The sequence below is a fragment of the Pelobates fuscus genome, chromosome 5 (genome assembly GCF_036172605.1).
Source record: "Pelobates fuscus isolate aPelFus1 chromosome 5, aPelFus1.pri, whole genome shotgun sequence".
Classification (NCBI taxonomy): Eukaryota; Metazoa; Chordata; class Amphibia; order Anura; family Pelobatidae; genus Pelobates; species Pelobates fuscus.
Window position 1 is genome coordinate 228,732,921 of NC_086321.1, and position 24,076 is coordinate 228,756,996.

Below are 24,076 nucleotides of genomic sequence, written 5' to 3' on the forward strand. Positions count from 1 at the left end.
AAACTGACTGCTATTATATTTCAGTCAAAAAAGTTTTTTGTTTTCTTTAAAATGCAAGCTATTGTGACACCAGTGAGTGAGTGGTGGCACTGGGCAAGTGGGCACAGTATATGCTGTGAGCCTGACACACAGGCTGGCAGGCAGGCAACTGCAATTACATTACACAGAAAAAAAGGCAGACTGATGTTCTAGCCCTAAAAATGGCTCTTTGGGGTGCTGTTCTTACAGCAGAGATCAGATGAGTCCTTCAGGACTGTAGTGGACACTGAATACACTAGCCTAGCTATCAATTTCCCTATCAAATCAGCAGCAGCTACACTGTCCCTAGTCTCACTAAGAATGCAGCTTCACAATGAATGTAAAATGGATGCTGTCCAGGAGGTAGGAGGGTCTGCTGCTGATTGGCTGGAATGTGTCTGCTGACTGTGAGGTACAGGCAGGGTCAAAGTTTACTCAATGATGACGAATAGGGGGCGGACCGAACAGCGCATGTGTTCGCCGTCCGTGGAGACCGCGAATAAGCGATGTTCGCCAGGAACTATTCGCCAGCGAACAGTTCGGGACATCACTATTGTGGATGTCTCTCGTGGCACTGAGTAACTGCAGATAGAAAGAGAGCACCATTTTAACTGCCTTATTTACTGTAGCAGGAAATGTCCGACAGCTTGATTTCTTTCACATAGGTTGCAATGCTTGAAGTTCTCATATTTCTGTAAATGTCTGGATTATTACCGTTGTTCTACTGAATAACACTGAGTTGCAAGCAGGGCAATCAATTAAAATGAAATATTAGAATTGTGTTAAATGCCCAGGTTTCCAGTGTGTGTATACATAGTTAACCTTGCAAAAACTAGAACATACTAATAAGGCCACAATCTATCAGATGCATTACAATTGTTTTAGTCTCCGTGGTGTTAATTTAAATGCTCACTACAACCAGAAACAAATGTACAAAACAAATGTAAGAAAAATATTCTATATCTTTATTAATATTTGTGGAACATAAATTGTTTGTAATGATGACATCCTTTATGTGTGATCACTGAAGGACCCTGTATGGTTGGATTGCTACCTGCAGATACAAATCTCAATTTTCTTCCAAATTATAAATAGTTGAAAAAGTAATCTGCTCATACAGTTTAACCACTTACTTTGACCCTTCAATGAGAAAAGTATTTTACAGAGTTGGTCAACTTCCCATTGCCCTGTAAAATTGGGGAGAGGGTGGGCTGATCAAAAATCAAAATTAAGAAAAGCCATTTTCCCAATTATTAATTTTCTATATTTTAGTAGACAAGTGCGATTGCCATATATAAGGATACTGACATTTGGAGCTATTTATTAAACTGCTGAAGGTTCTAAACCAAGAAAATGGCTTAAAAAATTAAATTAAATTAAATAAGACCCAACTCACAATTGAAAGTGTTAAGCAAAATATGAAACCTCCTGTCTTGTAGTAATATTCTTACTTCAAAATGAAATTATCTGCTAAAAAAAAAGTCAGCTAGGTCCGAGCTTACTTACCCACAATATAAATGTTACTAATTTTCAAGCCCTGTAACCATTTTAATTAGTATCGTTAGTGCAGCTTTGAAATTACTTGCCTTTAGTAAGTAGCCAACTTGGAAATGTTTCATTTCATTATATATATGCAAGTTAATTCAACAAAATCTTTTCAAAAAAAATAGACAACTACATTATTAACGTTTCACCTAAATAAACCATAATAAACATTTTGTTTTCTGTACAGTATGTTTAACATTTTCTGATTTATGATGTAATCTTAGCAAACATCTGTTTGCAATGCTTTGAAATTTGGAAAATGAAAAACCCTCAAAAATCATCATATTTTTTCACTTGGAACATGTATTTTAATTCCTTAGGAGATTTCATGCAAAGGAAATAAATATATAAGGCAATTGTCCATATACGTTATACATTTACATGACTTGTCTTCTGCATCTTGAAGAAATATTATTATTATTATTATTTGTTTTTTTTAATCCCCATTTCTATAAAATATATATTTGGTTTCCACAGCATAATAATAAAATAGCTGTTCACTGAACAAAAATAAATATTTGTATTAAGATCAACTTTTATTAAATGTTCATTTCATGAGATTGTCAATCTACTTTCCATATGTATTATTCAGATCCAGAGGGCAAGTACACAGTGACTCATTTGGAAATTATATTCTATAAGAGAAAGTCCTTCCTGACTTCAGTAATGGTAAGCAGACTTTATTCTTCATTTATTGTCCCATGTTTTAACGAAATCATCAATTTACAAATATTACTTAAATCAGTCAGTGCTCGTCACAGACATAGTTTACCATTAGTTAATCTGTATTCAAAATATAAACCTGCGTTAGATAAGTATTCTTCCACTTCTCACTTGATGAAAAATACATTGAATTTATTGAAGTGCAGTGACGAGAGAAGAGAGAAAGTTTGTGAGCCCTTCTGTCATTATCATTCTTCCTGCATTTGTTTAACAACAACAACAAAAATGATCTACTCGTCACCTAAGTCCCAAATGTTTGAGTAAAGAAATAACAAACAGGCAAATATATATATATAACATTTTCATTTATTTCTGAATACTTTGATCCAACATGCTGACAATGTTGGAAACCCTATAAGACATTCTAAGATAATTGACTCTATTAAGTAGGTAATTTGAGTCAGATGTTGCAGCAACAGGATGGCAGTAAGGTGTGAATCTTACCAGCCCTTGCCTATAAAACATACACAAATGTTGGTTGACATCTTGAGAGTCAGCTCTTTACAGCACAGTGATTCATCCTTTAATCAAAACACATTTCCGAGAATCTCAAGGAGAGAGTTGCCAATTATTATGGGACTGGCAAGAGTTCCAAACCTAATATTGAACACTTCCTATCACTCCATGGTCAAGCTGATAGTGTCCACACAGAATATATTCTAGAATGTTGTCACCCTTCAGAGAAACATTGTACATAGAACAAGGACGCCTCAGTCCCCTTCAAAGTAGGCACCTTGGTACAGTTCTCCCAGTGTAATATCTTCTCTTTCAAAGGTAATTTTAGTCGTGGGAAAAGCCCGAAGTCGCAGGGCGTCAAATCTTTCATCAGATTCTTGACTATCTTTCGTGCCACACTTTTATTTGCACTGCACTCATTGCATCATCTGAACTTCTGAATCATCCGAATCAGGGCAGGACTGGGGCAGAAATTCAGCCCATTTAAAGGCAGAGGAGCCCTCGGAGGGGTGTGGCCCAAGAGGGTGCATGCTGTGTCATCACCAATGACATTCATGCCTCTCTAAAGTGGGCACATTTGTTTAATACCCCTCAGGGCAGTCCATATGTAGCGTGAGGCTGATAGGCGATGTGTGTGTGAGGGCGGAATAAGAGATCTAGAGTGTGGAAGGGGGGAATGGGGCTGCACATGGTGTGAGAATGGACATAGGGGTGCATGGTGTGAGAGGCGACATGGGGCTGCATGGTGTGAGAGGTGACATGGGGCTGCATGGTGTGAGAAGGGGACATGGGGCTTCAGGGTGTGAGAAGGGGACATGGGGCTGCAGGGTGTGAGAGGGGACATGGGGCTGCAGGGTGTGAGAAGGTGACATGGGGCTGCTGCAGGGTGTGAGAAGGGGACATGGGGCTGCTGCAGGGTGTGAGAAGGGGACATGGGCTGCAGGGTGTGAGAATGGACATGGGGCTGCAGGGTGTGAGAATGAACATGGGGCTTCTGGGTGAGGGGGCAGTGGCTGCTGGGTGAGAGGTGGGGACAGTGGCTGCTGGGTGAGAGGTGGGGACAGTGAGTGCTGGGTGAGAGAGCACGGGCTGCTGGGTGGGAGGAAGGAAGGTGGAGACAGGGGATACAGGGTATGAGAGAGGCTGCTGGGTGAGAGGAAGGGCAGGGTGTGAGACGGGGGACATGGGGCCGCTGGGTGAGAGGGGGACCAGAGGCTGCAGTGGAGAAGAACAGTGGGCTACTGTGAGAGGGAGGGGAAGGGGCTGTAAGGTGAGAGGGGGGGCAGCAGCTGCTGGGTGAAAGGTGAAGAGGGGGGGCCTGGTGGGAGTGCTGGATGGAGGGACAGAAGCTTCTGGGTTAGAGGGGGAAATATAAGATGCAGGATATGAGAGGGGTAGACAGGGGATGCAGGGTGTAAGAGGGGGAGTCAGGGGATGCTGGGTATGAGAGGGGACATGGGGCTGCAAGCTGAGAGGGGAAGACAGGGGCTGCTGGGTGGGAGGTGGAGACAGGGGAAGCAGAGTATGAGAGGGAGAGACAGGGGATGCGGGGTGAGAGGGGAAGACAGTGGATGCTGGGTGAGAGGGGAAGACAGTGGATGCTGGGTGAGAGGGGAAGACAGGTAGTGCTGGGTGAGTAGGAGAGACAGGGGCTGCAGCATATGAGAGGGGCAGGGGCTGCGGTTTATGAGAGGGACAGGGGCTGCAGAGGCTGCAGGGTAAGAGGGGGCAGGGGCTGCAGGGTGAGAGGAAGGCAGGGTGAGAGGGGAAGACAGGGGTTGCAGGGTGAGAGGGGAAGACAGGGGCTGCAGGGTGTAAAAGAGGGAGGGGCAGGGACTGCTGGGTGAGGAAGGGGGACATGGGGTAGAAATTAAAAAAAAAAACTTACATACTACCCATGCCTCTTCCTTACCTTGATCTTTGGCAGGAGAGGATGCTGGGGAGGAATTATTTTCCCTGGTGGTCCAGTGGAAGAAGCATCTGGTCTACACCCCTTGACAGGTGTAGACCATGTGCACAAGGCCTGAGCTGTGCATCAATGTGCAGGCTGGTGAGAGACATATTTGATCTCCCCACCGCACAGAGCTCCCTCTATGGGCCGGCTGGGGTGAAACTTTGATCTCCCCTGTCAGCTGGCCCATGGCCATCGCAGCCCAACAGGCATTTGCCTGATGGCCAGTCCGGGCCTGATCCGAATACTTAACCCAAAATTTGATGCAGATTTGTTGCTCTACTCAGTCATTGTAAATGCAACGGCCACACAGTACACATTCTCACTCAACGTTGTCTAGCATCCCCACTTACTACTTCACTTCACTGTACTACTTACTAATACAGCGAAGTTGTCATTGTTCATGCATGCGCATTCCAGTCCACTCTCCTTGGCTGCCAGGTTTACATCGATGGCGCGCAAACGGTTCTCGTTATATTAACATTCGCTGGACTTTTTCCAGACAGACCTCATAGATCATGTCCCTGCAGTCTCACTGATCAATTTGCCAATAAAGGGATATCTATTTTTTGTTTATTTACAAAAATATTACAGGGGAATGCATATGTGTCACCTGAAGCTGAATACAATGTGACTCGTGCATCTACAATTAAATGATTTAAGAAGAATATAAGAAGAATATATTTTCATTTTTGATCAGTCAAAATAAATAGGTGTAGCAGACTCCATTTTCCTATGTTCGGTACCCCCTTGTTCGTCTCCCGAAAGACTTGTGTGTGGTCCCTTGCTATGCCACAGTGAACACCGACCCCCCCAGGCTGTTAACCACAAATTAACTATCTGACACCTTCGCTTGAGTGCTTTCCCTGGGTGGCCGCCATTCGTATAACTGAACGCATGTGGTCCAGTGAATGGCGGCCATTTTGTCTCCCGAGCGCAGGCAGCGTTACTTGGTCAAATGCTTGGAACTGTTTTCAGACTCACATTTCCGCAATCCCGGGCAAAGATGCTACCGCTGTCTGTCCCATTTCCCGACAACCTAGACAAATGGCGTTCGGGAGATATAATCTACGCTCCACAGCAGCCAGGGTGAGCCTTTGTCGGTGTTCGCACAGGAACTCCCGAAAGCCAACCGGCCCTCCTGCCCAATTCTCTGTTTTGGGCTATCACCTCATGGCATGTCAAAACTTTACTTGACAATAACTTTTGTTCTACCAAACCGATCTGAACGCTTTTTGAATATGTTGTGCGCTCAGATCGGGCTATTCGGGAATATGATTTTTGTGGGGTTCCTGTATTTTTTTATGTATATTTTTGATATTGTAAAATATGTATGCAAGTTTCTGTGTTTGAGAGATAATTGAGTTATCCTAATTTAAGCTCAATTATCTCCCAAACACAAAGGCTCTTGGAAGGGAAAAGCTTGTCATTTTGACTGAGAAACCCCATGCTAGGGTCAATGCATAAAAGCAGTGTGTGGCAGGAATAAAATCAGTTGTACTCCCAGAACTGTGTGTTGTCCAGTTGCTGGGGAGGAGGTGGGCTATTTACTTGGCATTTTTCTTGTTCCTGATTCTACTCTTAGTGATCCAGTGGAGGAAAGGGCCCAAAACCTACGAATATCTCGAGATTAAATGCTGGAGTTTACCCACAAGTAGGCTCATTGAACAGAAGAAACAACCACAAACCTGCCGGTATTATTCATGACACCCAACTCGACCGGGAACCGCAGCAGCATGAGGCCTAGTGGAGGCACGGGGGAAGGACGGCCGCCTTCCCGCCAGTTGCTAAACGCACCAAGCGAGCAAAACACACTCACCCCCCTTCCTCTGTGGACCAGTGGGGGTTATCACGGTCTCCGTCAGGCGGAGGGCTCCAAACTCTGCACCAAATGACAGGCACAACGGCCTCCCCAAACAAAGCGGAGACGGGAGCCACCAAGATGGCGGATCACTCTGACACGACAATGTCGGACAAGCGACGGCAACAACATGACATAGAAGACACCAGGGACCACACAAGAGACTCCATCACATTGATCTTTGACCGCTTCTGGGCCAAGTTAAAGGCTCGCATACAGTCTGAAGCACCATGACGAAAACTGCCCACGAAGGTCAGAGCCGAAGGCGGACGAAAGACTGGGGATACATCAGGGCAACTCTACAGGGAGTGCAGAATTATTAGGCAAGTTGTATTTTTGAGGATTAATTTTATTATTGAACAACAACCATGTTCTCAATTAACCAAAAAAACTCATTAATATCAAAGCTGAATATTTTTGGAAGTAGTTTTTAGTTTGTTTTTAGTTATAGCTATTTTAGGGGGATATCTGTGTGTGCAGGTGACTATTACTGTGCATAATTATTAGGCAACTTAACAAAAAACAAATATATACCCATTTCAATTATTTATTTTTACCAGTGAAACCAATATAACATCTCAACATTCACAAATATACATTTCTGACATTCAAAAACATAACAAAAACAAATCAGTGACCAATATAGCCACCTTTCTTTGCAAGGACACTCAAAAGCCTGCCATCCATGGATTATGTCAGTGTTTTGATCTGTTCACCATCAACATTGCGTGCAGCAGCAACCACAGCCTTCCAGACACTGTTCAGAGAGGTGTACTGTTTTCCCTCCTTGTAAATCTCACATTTGATGATGGGCCACAGGTTCTCAATGGGGTTCAGATCAGGTGAACAAGGAGGCCATGTCATTAGATTTTCTTATTTTATACCCTTTCTTGCCAGCCACGCTGTGGAGTACTTGGACGCGTGTGATGGAGCATTGTCCTGCATGAAAATCATGTTTTACTGAAGGATGCAGACTTCTTCCTGTACCACTGCTTGAAGAAGGTGTCTTCCAGAAACTGGCAGTAGGACTGGGAGTTGAGCTTGACTCCATCCTCAACCCGAAAAGGCCCCACAAGCTCATCTTTGATGATATCAACCCAAACCAGTACTCCACCTCCACCTTGCTGGCGTCTGAGTCGGACTGGAGCTCTCTGCCCTTTACCAATCCATCCATCTGGCCCATCAAGACTCACTCTCATTTCATCAGTCCATAAAACCTTAGAAAAATCAGTCTTGAGATATTTCTTGGCCCAGTCTTGACGTTTCAGCTTGTGTGTCTTGTTCAGTGGTGGTCGTCTTTCAGCCTTTCTTACCTTGGCCATGTCTCTGAGTATTGCACACCTTGTGCTTTTGGGCACTCCAGTGATGTTGCAGCTCTGAAATATGGCCAAACTGGTGGCAAGTGGCATCTTGGCAGCTGCACGCTTGACTTTTCTCAGTTCATGGGCAGTTATTTTGCGCCTTGGTTTCTCCACACGCTTCTTGCGACCCTGTTGACTATTTTGAATGAAACGCTTGATTGTCCGATGATCACGCTTCAGAAGCTTTGCAATTTTAAGAGTGCTGCATCCGTCTGCAAGATATCTCACTATTTTTGACTTTTCTGAGCCTGTCAAGTACTTCTTTTGACCTATTTTGCCAAAGGAAAGGAAGTTGCCTAATAATTATGCACACCTGATATAGGGTGTTGATGTCATTAGATCACACCCCTTCTCATTACAGAGATGCACATCACCTAATATGCTTAATTGGTAGTAGGCTTTCGAGCCTATACAGCTTGGAGTAAGACAACATGCATAAAGAGGATGATGTGGTCAAAATACTCATTTGCCTAATAATTCTGCACTCCCTGTATGACCCTCGCTCCAAACTCCCACGTCCAGGGCCTTCCCAGGCTGAGAGCAACAAGGGGCATGTCCCAGAGGTGCCGGCCACACTGGCGGAGAGCAGTAAAACAAACACATAAGCAACCGGCTAAAACTCCCCAAACCACCCCGCAAGGAGTAACCGTGGGCCATGCAGGCTCCCAGGCTTGTGGCCTACAAGCACCCACTCTCACACAGTTCCGGGGCAAGGGAGGATTCCCACCTCCAGAACAACGAGGCTCTACCCAGCTGAGACAGAACCCAGGCGTGAGACCCAAGAAGGCATTCGACACTCAGCAGTCACCGGACCCGCAGCAGCAGTACAGCAATCCCGGTGCACGCTAGAGGAGGGAGCTGCACCGCACACCGCACACTTATGCACAGACACCTACCCTCATGGACCGAGCACACAGAAGAGGTCCGGTCAAACCACGTCTCATCTGATCGTGCCAGACTCAACTGAGGACCGGTACTGGGCACAGACCAGCAGGAGGGCGAAATAAGACACCATGCCGGGCTATAAAAAGGACTACCTATTAAAACACATCAGCGGCATCGGATGAGGTTTGCAGCTACCCTGGGTACAGCTAACAGTCTGTCCGCAGTACAGGACTTAATTAGCTGAACCTAAATTGTTTTATCAGTTGATGCGAGCCAAACCTACTTGCATAGCTCAAGCTTTGGTCTTTTCAGAATGCCCATAGCTGATTTCCCTTACTCTAGGCTATAGTTTATTTATGTGTGAAAGTCCTGTCTAAACCACGCTTAAGGGCTAACAAGCACCTTATAGTATGAATGCATTATTAAATATGCATATACCACTGCTTTTTATAACCCGGTGTTTAGTTCGCCCTACAAGTCTAACTAATGCCCCTGGAACATACAATGCCTTGTTAATAAGTGTACCTAGCCCGTTAGATATCCACCCTTATAAGGTGCAGCCCCATCAACCTGTTGTTCACTGGTTATGTCTTAATATACCATATATAATCTTGAACCCGTATGCACTATACTGTACTGTCAGGATATTGCTAGATCTGCTTTAGCTAAGTTAAAACCAAACACTACTTAAATTTCTATTGTTATGTTTAAACACGATCAACATCTTCCTAACCAACTAAAAAATGTGCACGTAATCTTGAATACCCCATTGTTTTAAGTGATGAAAATCAGCATGAGGAATGCCGTTGGGGTACCTCACAAGTGTTATATTTCTATGCACTGCAAATTATATATATATTTTTTTAAATAAATAAATAAAATTAAAAAAATAATACAAAATAAATATATATATATGTGTAAATTCATTCTAACTGTATTTTAAAATATATATATAGATATCAAAATACATGTAGAATGAAATATATATATCTATATACATAAGTATATATCAATATATATATTTAAAAATTATATATATACTGTATATACGTGTGTGTGTGTGCGTGTGTGTGTGTATATATATAATAATTCTACATATATATTTGTAATAATTTTACATAATTAGGTCATTTTATTAATTGCAATTCGTGGGACCTGCCTGACAACCCAGGACAAAAGTCCAGGGAATTTAATTTGCTAGCAGTATATTTAACCCTGTAACTTTCCAAGACACCTTAAAACCTGTACATGGGGGGTACGGTTTTACTTGGAAGACTTCGCTGAAAACAAATATTAGTGTTTCAAAACAGTAAAATGTATTGGTTTACAAAAAAAATTAAAATAGTGGTGGCGAGGACAGGGACTGATTGATATTGGAATTGTGAACCTCCAGTTCCAGTCAGACAGTCCTGGGTCAGGGATAGGATCCCCAGAATTTGAATTGTAATAGTAGGAGCAAAATAACGCAAGATTAATCTGCACAGAGTTTGTTGGGTTTTATTTAACAATCTTTATTTATTCAGTTTTCGTCATATAGGCAAAATCTCAGCCAATTCAATGCCTTCCTATATGAAAGCATCGTAATCAGCTCAGATCAACACTTCTGATGATGTCAGCCATGGAAGTAGTTCAGGGGCAGAACCAGCATAAAACTGGAATAAGGGTAAGATTCTACTATATTTAGAAGGGCAAGGGGAACCAGGGTGGCTTGATAGTGATTTAACACTATAGGGTTAGGAATACATTGGGTCTAGAATGAACGGAGCTTACCTTCTTGCCATGACCAATGTGAAAATACCTAGTACTTTGTGCAGGTTAAGGGGCCCGGAGCTTCCAACTCACGTGTCTATCTTGATGGGCTCTCAAGTCATCCACAGCCCCAGCAGAGTTTGATGTTTGATAAATTATTTGAGGCTTTTGAAAAAGAAAAATATTCTAGACATAGAAGAATAAAAAGCATTCGGAGAAGAGTTAAAATAAATGCGACTGCAAAGTCTCTGTTTAAGCTTTACATATGTTACGCAGTAGTTGAGCATGTTTATATTTTATGTAATTACTAAAAAGTGAGGCATTACTATCTAGGAGATGTTAAATTATGCTGTGATATCCCTATATAGTATACAAATCGTGCATCTCCCTTTCTTCATTCTGTACAAATCAAATGCCTTAATAAAAGAAAGAGTGACAAAAATAGATGCTATTGGCCAAAAGGTTTTTTGCATGCCACAACAAAGCCATAATAAAAACTGAAATTTATATAGTTACTAAAGCATTACAATTTATTAACTGCAAAATGTCATATTTTCTTCTATTTTCAGTGACTGATCTAAAGGAGCAAACTGGTTACATAATGTTTGGTATTAAGTAATGTTATCAAAAAGACACACAAAAAGACAATGTTTTTTCTTCAGCCAGCCATTATGCTCTCAAGGTTTTCAATAACCGCTCTTTGCCTCCTATGTAGTTATTATTGTGGAGCTAATCCTGGGGTATGTATTTATGTATTGCTATAACCTTAACCCCTTAAGGACCAAACTTCTGCAATAAAAGGGAATCCTGACATGTCATTAAGGGGTTAAAGGAACACTACATTGTTAGGAATAAAACATGTATTCCTAATGCTACAGTGTCCTGTTACCTATTGTGGTTTCCTTCCTGCCATGTGTGTCAGGGCTCCGCTGCAGCTGTGAGGGGAGGCTGCAATCCTCTCACACCACTCACCCTCGGTCCGTCGCCGCCCGCGGTCCCCTCTCCCCTTACCTGTCAGCGAGCGGCGTCCTCTCCTCTTGACACGCCGCTCGCGTCCTCCTCTCCTCCTCCCAGCGGCAGCATGTATAACGCTGCACGCTGGGAGCCGGCACTTACCGTATTTATCGGCGTATAACACGCACTTTTTCTCCCTGAAAATAGGGGGAAAATCGTGGGTGCGTGTTATACGCCGATGTCCCATAATTACTTACCTGTCTTAAAGTGTGGGCCAGTGTTCAGCGCGCACCGCGGTACTGGAACTTCAATTTCAGGTTCCGGTTTCCGGCGGGACTGAAAGGAAGTGTGCACACTTGCTGTGAAGCCGGCCAACGCTTCAAGACAGGTAAGTAATTATGAGACAAGGGAAAGTGCACTAGGGGACACTATGGGAGGGGGGGGGGGGACACTATGGGAGGGGGTGGAGAATACTATGGGGGGGGAGAATACTATGGGAGGGGGGGAGAATACTATGGGGGGAGAATTCTATGGGAGGGGGGGGAGAATACTATGGGGGGAGAATACTATGGGGGGAATACTATGGGGGGGAGAATACTATGGGGGGAGAATACTATGGGGGGGAGAATACTATGGGAGGGGGGGAGAATACTATGGAAAGGGGGGGAGAATACTATGGAAAGGGGGGACACTATGGGATGAGGGGGGACACTATGGGATGAGGGGGGCAACACTATGGGAGGGGTGGAGAATACTATGGGGGGGAGAATACTATGGAAAGGGGGGGACACTATGGGATGAGGGGGGAATACTATGGGAGGGGGGAAATTTCCTGGAATTTCCTTCTTAAAATGAGGTGCTCAGTGCCCTGTTGTGGTCTTTGATACCTGAATTGCTTTTTGCTCGTGTGTCTCTCTGGTTACCGTATATTTGGCTTGTTATTCCGATTCTCCTGCTTTCTCCATTCCTTTGACCTCGGCTTGTTTCTCGTTCTTCTGTTTTCTGGCTCCCATTACTTGGCTTGTCTCCTGACTATTCTTAGTGTGCTTAGCCCGGCCATTCTAAGGACCGGTACTTCACCCTTTACTATCTGTGACCTGTTAGCGTGTTAGGTTCCCCGAATTGTGACAATGTGAGTGTTTGAAGGGTTAGTATTACTTATTTTTCAGCCCTCTCCATGCCTGTCTCTACAATTGCACTCTATCTCTATGGCTGAGATCATCAGTGTACTTGATCTTAGCCAATCCAGTATTTCATCATATAGAAACATTGAGAGGCTAGTATAAATGCTCTGCAAAACGCCATGCCGTGTCAGTTAAATATGAGGCTATTGGGGCTGAAGTCTAGTGACTGTCTAGAAGCATGCTAACCCTGCAATAAAAATAATTGTTAGAATTGAAAGTATTTAGTTGCAGTGTTAAAACTGCAGGAACATGGCACCCAGACTACTTTTTGAGACCATATTTTTTGAGACTTCACTTCACTGAGACTATTAAGTTGTTATGGTGCAAGGAGGTCCCAGGCATCATCTTACCTTAAGGGGTTAAGCCATTAATGAATGTTGTAACTCCACAATTTGGAAGTCACTGCACTTCCCCTAAGTGTCCAAGACTTCAATCAGCTGATGCTCGCAGCCTATTACCAGCTCTCCATTGAAAAAAGTGAGTGAAAAGGGTATGTTTCTGAATGTAGTGCTAGTGATGGAATTAAAGCTTCAGCTGGTGCTCTCAGCTTTTCAGCAGAGCTCAAGACTTGGACCTTCAGAGGACGTGAAGGGGCAGAGAGATCAGCCTCCAACTTTAGGGTTAAACCTTAACCTTGTTGGTCTGGAACTTAAGGGACCTCCTCACACTATAACAACCGCATTGAGATGATGTTGTTATAGTGCCCGGAGTGTCCCTTTAATTTGTCTTTTACTATATTAGTTCCATTCTATTAGCATTTTGCCATAAGTTATGTTTCAAGTATTTTCATTTTTAAACATTTTAGCATTATTTACATAATTTTTTCTGTGGTCAAGGTTTTTTATTATTTCGTCTCTGAACCCAGCATATTACTTTTTGCTAATATATGGGTCTTATGCCTTGTATTTGTATTGAGTATATTACCTTTATTTTTTTTTTTCAGAGCTTGTACGCCACTTGAGCCAGGCTGGAAGTGATTTACATTAGTTGTGCCACCTAGTGGCATGGGAAGTGTAGTGCACAATTGACAGACGTAACTTCAATTACAATTATTTATATTTATTATTATTTATTTATTTATAAAAAAAATTACGAGGAAAGATACATTGAGCTTTCTCTCGTTTTCAAGTATGTCTTGGGTGCACAAATCATTGCATTGTTACATTAGGGTACAATAAAATACAAAAACAATATTAATACACAATATATGCAAAATTTAACATAGAACAGGTAGGAAATATATAATCAACCATGACAGGTGCATTCTGTTTTGAGGTATGTAGGCTTAGGAAAGGGACAGGTGCATTCTGTTTTGAGGTATGTAGGCTTAGGGAAGATTTTAAATTGTGCGGGAGGTCTTTCCACAATTGCGGCGCCCTGTATATATAGTGCCAAGATATTCTGCAGCGTTGTACAATAGATAAACAAGACAAACATTTAATTCTAATAAAAATGTTTGACATATTGGAACGCAATATGCTTACAATCTATAGACAACTCTTTCCTCCCTTTTTTAAAATTACTTTTACAATATGATACATAGGATTAGGTTACAGGGGTGAGGCAACGGTGACTGATACCTGGGTGAAGGACTAGGCAATGCCCTATATCAGGGGTGGGCAATCTTCGGCCCTCCAGATGTTATGGACTACATCTCCCTTGATGCTTTGCTAGCATTATGGCCCTAAGAGCCTTATGAGAGATGTAGTCCAAAACATCTGGAGGGCCGAAGATTGCCCACTTCTGCCCCATATGGATGTAGGTAAATTGTTCTTCCCTTTCCACATCTTGTTCCCCTTCCTTTATAGATCTATTACTTTTAACAATAAAATGCATCACAGGAAACATAGCCCTCAAATCTAGGGAAACACAGTCTTCAGTAATGATAAGGTGTACCCCCTTAGTTCACACCCGTTAGGGTAATTTTCCATAAAATTAGATTAGAGCATGTAAGGGTAATCCATTAATGTACAGCTTGTGAATACCGACTAGTTGCAAAAGGTATAATAACCACCCCCTTAAGTGGCTTACATAGAAATCATAAATCAAAAAATACCCGCACTCCCATGTATAATGCAAATAATAAATAATTTAAATTTAAAAAACACGCATAGTTAATTCATATACACTAATTCAAGAACAGATATGTAATGGTTAATATAAAAATTTATATTATATATACCAATTTTATTACAAGACATGGAGGCTCATATTGCATATGTCTTTCTTTAATGTCCACCAATAGCAGGAAAGAATACAACACAGAATGAAAAAATAATACATACATAATAACATTCCAAGTTCCAGTATACTAGTAAGCACCACCCCCAGATCTCCCTCTTTCTTTGCTGCTCCACGGTCAGATAAGTACCTACTTTTCTCTGTTCTGTGGGATTGTCATTTTATTGTGTTTTTTTTGTTTTTTGCTATTTTGCTGTTATTGTGCATGTATTTTCAGTTTGTGTATACTGCAGTAATTTTGGTAGACTCAGGGTCCCTGACCAGCTAAACCTTTTCTGTTGGTGTTTTTTTTTCTGTTATACCACTACTTTTTTTACATTCTCCCGGCTTTAAGCTTCTGATTCTGTTCCCCTCTGCCTGTCCTTTATTCCTGCTGGACTGTTCTATTTTCTTCTATCTGCCCTCCCGTGTTCCTGATGTTTACCCTTCTGTTTTGGGGCTCCCGGTGGTCCTGGGCTGTTTTTGGCACCATTTGGCACTCTTTTTCGCGCCCTTCTCTGCTCCGTTCGACCAATGTGGACTAACATTCGGCAGTCTTTTCTTGTACAAACACTAGGTGCTTTTTGTTTACTTTTTACCTGAACGTTCGACTGTTTTGCCCGTTCGCATATTTTGCTTTACTGTACGTGTCCGGCCCGCAAACGCATCTCGTTCGCTAGCCGAACGTACCTGGTGGTAATTTTAGCTACATTCGTGTTTTTTTGTCTCCTGCGAGTTATGAGGACGGTGTGCTTCCTTCCTGTCTTTCTCCTACCCCTTCTGTGTCTTTGCCTTACTGCCTCGTGTAGTTACTTCTGGTCTGGGCCCTGGTGAAATCTTTCCCTTGTTACTTTTTCCTGATTTTATTAGTTTAGGTGATTAACCCTTACTACTCTGGTGACGTTGCACCTATTTAGGTGCCAGTTTTATATCTGTAAATGTATATAGTTTGGCTCATGTATTGTGCCTAAACCTAGGGTGTCTGTCTGTTCACCTATCCCTGGGGATGGATACCCCTCTGGCCTTGGGGGAAGGCCCCGCTAACTGACGCTCCGCTCCCATTGGTGGACCCATCTGGCCACACCGAGGATACTCAGGCTTCATTGCTACAGCACTCCATCCTCATGCACCATCTGTGATGGACCGTGCACCTGCTCAGTCATCTGAGGTTCTTCGTCAACGGGGAGAAATCCTGAATGAACCCATCCGGGCGCATGGAATTTCTAGGTTTCCTCGTGGATTCGGAGGAGAAATCGTTGAGCCTTCTGTTTTCCAAGATTCGGACGATTCACAGGGAACTTCGCTGGGTGCTCCTCCGTCCACGGATCGCCGTGCGTCACTTGTCACAGCTTATCGGCCTACTGGCCTCGTCTATCGAGGCAGTGTCCCCAGCCCCTCTCCATTACATGGCCCTCCAAAGGTTGAAGATAGCTCATCTGCACGGCTTACGCAAATCTGGATGGCGAAACAAGGGACGAACTGCAGTGGTGGATCGTGAACCTGTCTGCATGGAACGGCAGGGTGATTTTTTTGTTCACAACCGGAGTTCACCATAGACTTGGACACGAGTCTCCACCGATTGGGTGCCCATTGCGAAGGTGTGTCAACGGGGGTCATTGGTCAGACTCCGAATCCCGGCTCCACATCTACACGTTGGAACTTCTGGCAGGTCCTTCCACAATCCAGAGTTTTGCGCGGGACCAGGCACAGGCGTTCATTCGCCTCCGCATGGACAACATCGGTGGTGAGGTCTGCCACATGGGCGGCACCCAGTCGGCGGTCTTGGCCAGATTGGCAAGAGAATTTTGGGAGTTCTGTTTAGCCCAGAATTTGGTGGTCCAAGCAGAATATCTACCGAGTCTACCTAATGTCCAGGCGGATTGGAATTCATGGTATCTTTCAGACAACAGCGACTGGAAATTGGACGCGGAGGTTTTCTCCATGGTATCATCTCTCTGGGGTCCCTTCGTCATCAACCTCTTTGCCTCACAGCTCAACATCCAGCTCCCACGTTTTTTCAGCTGGAGACCAGACCCAGCGCCAGAGGCGGTGGACGCTTTCCTGCAAGACTGGCAAGGGGGTCTCCTGTACGCATTTCCCCCCTTCTCCATGATTCCACGCATGCTCCTTAAGGTTTGACACCATCAAACCAAACTGGTGCTTGTGGTTCCTGTTTGGGGGATGCAGTCGTGTTTCCCTCAACTTCTGGAGAGGTCGGTGGATTATCCCAGGCTCTTGCCATCTTTCCCAGGCCTGCCTCGCTTTTCAGCGGGTGGTTGTTATCCTCTGTTAGTGGACGGATACCTCCTTCAAATGGCATGGTGGATCTCAGGGGACTCTGGGAAGTCCAGGGGGTTTCGGGGACTACTCAACGATTGTTGGTGGACGCATGGGCTCCCGGCACTAGACGTTTATATGGGTCAGCTTGGCGAGCTTGGGCTGGCTGGTTCCTGGCTAATGCCATGGATCCCATTTCAGCCCCTGTGGAAGTGATTCTGGACTCTCTGACTTCTCTGTTTGACGCTGGCAGGGCTTGCTGAATGCTCAATATGTACAGGTCGGCCATTTCTTTGACCCACCTTGGTTTTGATGGTTGCCCCGCAGGCCAACATCCTTTAGTATGTTGACTTCTATGCAGCTCCCATTTTTCTCGTCCGCCTAGGCTACGTTGTTCCTCCACTTGGGATGTCTCGTGGTTCTGTCTTTTCTCAATGCCTGGCATTCTAACCAGGATCTCTCATTATGCCAATTGTCGGCTAAATCGGTTTGTCTCTTTTGCCTCATTTCTTGTCAAAGGTTGTAGGATGTACGTGCTTTGGATTTTGGTGCTAGATCATACACTCCGGGGGGGGTGACTTTCAATATTTCCAGACGTACTGAGACTTCGATTTAGTCGGTATCGTATCCAACTTTCCCTTCGACACCAGTTTTATGTCTAGTAGCGTGTTTACGCGAATATGAAGATCGTACTAGGCCGTATCGTTCTGCATCTTCGCTACTACTTTTCTTGTCTTTTCGGCCTCCTTTTGACCAGTTGCGAGCGCGACGTTATCCCGATGGTTGAAGTGGATTCTGGACCAAGATGGTATCCACATTTATTTTTGGTGAGCATTCTGTTATGTGAGCCTTTGCATCATAGATTATGGCATCGGGCGCACGTTAGGAGGACCTTATAAGGATGGCCCTGGTCGTGGGAATCAATGTTTCGTGATGTTATTTTCGGCCTATTACTCTTGTGTTTTCTGCTGTGGTTCATCAGCTTGAAACTTGCAATATGAGCCTCTGTGTCTTGTAATAAAATTACATGATTTTCCTATTACATGACGTAAAGTCATGATTTTATTAACGACATGGAGGCGAGTATTGTCCCACCCGTTCTGAAGCAATTTCTCAGTTTCTGTTTGTCTCACCCATATTGTTCGTTATAGGTGATTGGATGTATTGGTATGGTAAGTGGGGCATTGTATTTATGAGTTTTGGTTTTGATTATCCCTATTTAGAGTTTTGGGATGGGGTGTACATTTTGGGATGTATATTAATGCCTATAATGCTTCTGGCCTTGATGTTGGTGTATGGTACCGATTTAACCCCTGGGCTCCTGTTCTTTATGTTTTCACAGCGTGATCCAGTCCTGTGTGATGTCTCTTTCATCTACCTTGGTGAAACATTATCATTATATGTTCCGGATTGGTTTCCTGTTGTGGATTAAGTGGTCCTGTGTCCTCAATGATGACCTTCTACGTTTTCGTTTGCTGTTGGATTATGTTTTTGGATATATTGTGACTGCCTTACTTAGTTAACCTAATCCCCTGATGGCCTAACATGTCTTCTAGCACTGTTTTTATTTCTGCCGCTGTTACATCACACACAGTTAACTCCTCGTGTTCACTCAGTCCCTTGTGTCACATGTCGGGCTGGCAGGTTCAGGTACACATGTCCTTGTCTATAATCTGCCATACTCCTGTACCACACATGTGATGTATGCCAAGCTTAGACAACTTACGCCTGATATTCAGTGTGCCCACCAGCTAAATATGTCTGCCTAGCCGGTCCATTAACGTTGAAACAATGCTACCTGTGCCATTGCTACCTAGACACATGTTACCACACTACAACTACACTAGCAAAGTTATCATAGTAATGTTAAATGTGGATTACCATACTTTATGCTAACATTTTAGCTGTTTAATCAATCCTGTTATACTTATATAAAAATGTGCAATCTCTCATGCCACCGTCAAACTTAAGTATAACTTCAAACACGCTGATGTGGTGTATGTCGATAACATGTAATTAACTGCAAAACAAAAATAAAGAATAAAAAAAAAAGTAATCTACCGAACGCACTTGGACACTGACTTAGTCCACAAACTTTCGGTGCATCTCTAGTAAGTGATGATGTCAGAAAGGGTCACTTGCTCACTACATCAGATTTCTATACCTATGTCACTTCCTGTGCACCCACATCACCGGAAGTGACGAGAGATCAGCTGCGTGCTAGCGGGCCTCAAGGTATAGAATTCTGATAGAATTCTGGCCTTGGCGCCACGTGCACAGACGACACTCGATCAGCAGGGCCTTTAACCCCTTAAGGACCGAGGACGGTTCAGGACCGTCATCGGCATTTTTGCATTGCCGACCGATGACGGTCCTGAACCGTCCTAACGGTCAGATGTACTTACCCGATCGCCGTCGTTCCCCCGGCGGCGATTGGCGGTGCTCCCGGTGTGGGGAGACTGCCTGCAGCCCAGACAGTCTCCCCATGGCGGATTAGGACCCCTGTGGCCATGTGATCGCCCAACAGGGCGACCACATGGTCACAATAGGTGTCCATGTGTCTGCCTGCAGGGGGACTGTCTGTGCTGACAGGCAGTCTCCCTGCCAGTGTAAAATCAGAAAAAAAAGTTAAATAAAAAAAAAATATATATATGTGTATATATATATATATGATATATAGACATATATTATACCTATATAATATACGTTTATATATCATATATATATAATGTCATACTAAGTGTATTTTTATATTAATATGTACATATATTAATATAAAAATACACTTATAATTAAATTACACACGTATATATATAATATATATAATAACTATATATTGTATATATATATAATTATAAAATACAAATAATAAGTAAATAAAATTAAATTAAAAAAATTAAAAATAATAATAAAAATTAAAAAAAAATTACATATCTATATGAAATTTTATTCTAACTGTATTTTGATATTAAAATATATATATTGATATCAAAATACACTTAGAATGAAATTGTATATATATCTATGTATATATAAATAAATAAAAATAATACGAAATATACATATGTCCATATAAAAAATTACATAAATAATTATATAAATATACACGGAGACTTCAAATATATAAATATGCATATATATTTAAATTCTACGTGTATATTTATGTAATATTTTTACATAATTAAGTAATTTTATTAATTGCAATTTGAGGGACCTGCCTGCCAACCCAGGCCGAAATTCCAGAGAATTTAATTTGCTAGAACTGTATTTTACCCTGTAACTTTCTATGACACCCTAAAACCTGTACATGGGGGGTACCGTTTTACTCGGGAGACTTCACTGAACACAAATATTAGTGATTCAAAACAGTAAAACCTATCACAGTGATGATATTGTCAGTGAAAGTGACTTTGTTTCGCATTTTTCACACACAAACAGCACTTTTACTGATGATATAATTGTTGTGATATGTTTTCCTGTTTTGAAACACTAATATTTGTGTTCAAGAAAGTCTCCCGAGTATAACAGTACCCCCCATGTACAGATTTTATAGCGTTTTTGAAAGTTACAGGGTCACATATATGGGTCAAATATTTTTACATTGAAAATGGCCAGGTTGGTTATGTTGCCTTTGAGAGCGTATGGTAGCCCAGGAATGAGAATTACCCCCATGATGGCATACCATTTGCAAAAGAAGACAACAAAAGGTATTGCAAATGGGGTATGTCCAGTCTTTTTTAGTAGCCACTTAGTCACAAACACTGGCCAAATTTAGCATTCAATTTAGTTTTTTAGTTTTTTCACACAGAAAACAAATATGAACGCTAACTTTGGCCAGTGTTTGCGACTAGGTGGCTACTAAAAAAGACTGAACATACCCTATATTGAATACCCTGGTTTGTCTACTTTAAAAAAAATATGTACATGTGGGGTGTTATTCAGAGACTTTTGGCAGATAATAGTGTTACAATGTCACTATTGGTAAATTTGAAAGAATATATGTTTTGAAATCGCAATATCCTACTTGTACCTATAACCCTATAACTTGCAAAAAAAAGCAAAAAAGCATGTAAACACTGGGTATTTTAAAACTCAGGACAATATTTTTAATCTATTTAGCAGTTTTTTTATTCGCTTTTGTAGATGAGTAAAAGATTTTTCAAGTAAAAGTCAAAAAAACATGTATTTTTTAAAATTTTTCATCATATTTGCTTGTTTTTTAAAATTAAATTACATGAGATTATATAAATAATGGTATGTAAAGAAAGCCTTTTTTGTCCTGAAAAAAACAATATATAATTTGTATAGGAACAGTAAATGAGAGAGCGGAAAATTACAGCTAAACACAAACACCACAAAAGTGTAAAAAGAGGCCTGGTCGCCAGGCCCGGACTGGCCATCGGGCACACCGGGCAAATGCCCGGTGGGCCACGATGGCCGTGGGGCCGAGGCCGGCAGGGGAAGTCCCAGGATCTCCCCTGCCGGTCTATGCAGGGCCGGCACTATCCGAGCGCCGGCCCCGCTGTTTTCAATGATGGGCCGGTGGGGAGATCAAAGATCTCCCTCACCGGCCCACATACAGTATATTCCGGCCGCCAGCAGGGAGAGAGGGAGGGAGCCAGGAGAGGACCCGGCGGAGCTCTATCTTGCAGCTCCGCTGGGTTCCTCTCGGGAGATCCGAAGCGTTGCCATGGCAACGACCGGATCTCGCGCGAGTGAACTCTAGCCCGCAGGCTAGAGTTCACTCACCCACTGGACCACCAGGGATGGTGTCACCGTGCCGGTCCCCCCCTCCCAGATACCACCGTGCCGGTCCCCCCCTCCCAGGCTAAAAGGTAAGAAGGGAGGGGGGGACATTATGTCTACTTGTTTTTTGTTTTTATCTACCCCCCCCAAACACACACACCACTCTCACACCCATCATCCATTTTTCATCATATTTGCTTGTTTTTTAAAATTAAATTACATGAGATTATATAAATAATGGTATGTAAAGAAAGCCTTTTTTGTCCTGAAAAAAACAATATATAATTTGTATAGGAACAGTAAATGAGAGAGCGGAAAATTACAGCTAAACACAAACACCACAAAAGTGTAAAAAGAGGCCTGGTCGCCAGGCCCGGACTGGCCATCGGGCACACCGGGCAAATGCCCGGTGGGCCACGATGGCCGTGGGGCCGAGGCCGGCAGGGGAAGTCCCAGGATCTCCCCTGCCGGTCTATGCAGGGCCGGCACTATCCGAGCGCCGGCCCCGCTGTTTTCAATGATGGGCCGGTGGGGAGATCAAAGATCTCCCTCACCGGCCCACATACAGTAAATTCCGGCCTCCTGCAGGGAGAGAGGGAGGGAGCCAGAAGAGGACCCGGCGGAGCTCTATCTTGCAGCTCCGCTGGGTTCCTCTCGCGAGATCCGAAGCGTTGCCATGGCAACGACCGGATCTCGCGCGAGTGAACTCTAGCCCGCAGGCTAGAGTTCACTCACCCACTGGACCACCAGGGATGGTGTCACCGTGCCGGTCCCCCCCTCCCAGGCTAAAAGGTAAGAAGGGAGGGGGGGACATAATGTCTACTTGTTTTTTGTTTTTATCTACCCCCCCCAAACACACACACCACTCTCACACCCATCATCCACAGCACTCTCACACACAGCACTCTAACATACACATCACACAAAGCACTCTCACACCCATCATCCACAGCACTCTCACACCCATCATCCACAACACTCTCACACACAGCACTCTAACATGCACTCTCACACACACAGCACTCTCACACACACAGCACTCTCACACACACAGCACTCTCTCACACACAGCACTCTCACATACATCATACACAGCACCCACACACACAAATCACCCACAGCACCCTCACACACATCACACAGCACCCTCACACAAATCAATCACACACAGCACCCTCACACTCAGCACCCTCACACACATCACACCTCACACACATCACACCTCACATACACATACTGCACCCCTCACATACACACAGAACCCCCCCGACACACTGCACCAGACACATACACAATACTTCCAAACATATTTATATAATATATATATATATATATAATATTCACACACACACACTATAGCCTGTATGCACACTCTTGCTACATCCCCTATACACACACATTCTCTACAGCCCCTAGCCACATATGCATTACATTACACCACAAACACAACACGACTAAAACCGACCTTATAACACATTACCACACCACAATCAGCTCACTCTGCACACACACAATGGCAGGCTCCAAAAACATGCACAATACTCTTTCCTGGCATTTTTGTCACCTGGTATCCATTTATAGAGACACCAGAGACAAGTTGCAAGGAAACACAGTGCAAGCATGTTATCAGGGCCGGTGCAAGGATTTTTGCCGCCCTAGGCAAAAGTAAAGTTTGCCGCCCCCCCCATATGACATCACAATGCCCCATGTTAACTAACGCAAGTGCTGCAGTGCCGCCGTGTTTACATTAAAAGGCCTGCAGGGACAGGCTATAGACACCAGAACCACTACATTAAGCTGCAGTGGTTCTGGGGACTAAAGTGTCCCTTTAATGTGAGGTAAATTAGAGATTAGTGCCACGAATAATATACTAGATTGCCTACTTACAATCAGATGAGGATGGTGATGGGCTCTAGCTGCAGTCTGGCTCCACTCGTCTGGTGTAGAACAGGCTCTCTGGAGGCTGTTTGTGTTCTGGGAGAACGGAAAGCAGCTCCATTTTTTTAAAGGCCCTTTACACAGCTCATGGTCTGGGCCCCAGGGTCCACCTTCATGTTCCACCAAATAGTTTGTTCACAGGAGTAGGGGATGTCCTGATATGTGTGTAAGGAATGCATTGTGTGAATCTGTGTTTGTATGTGTAAGG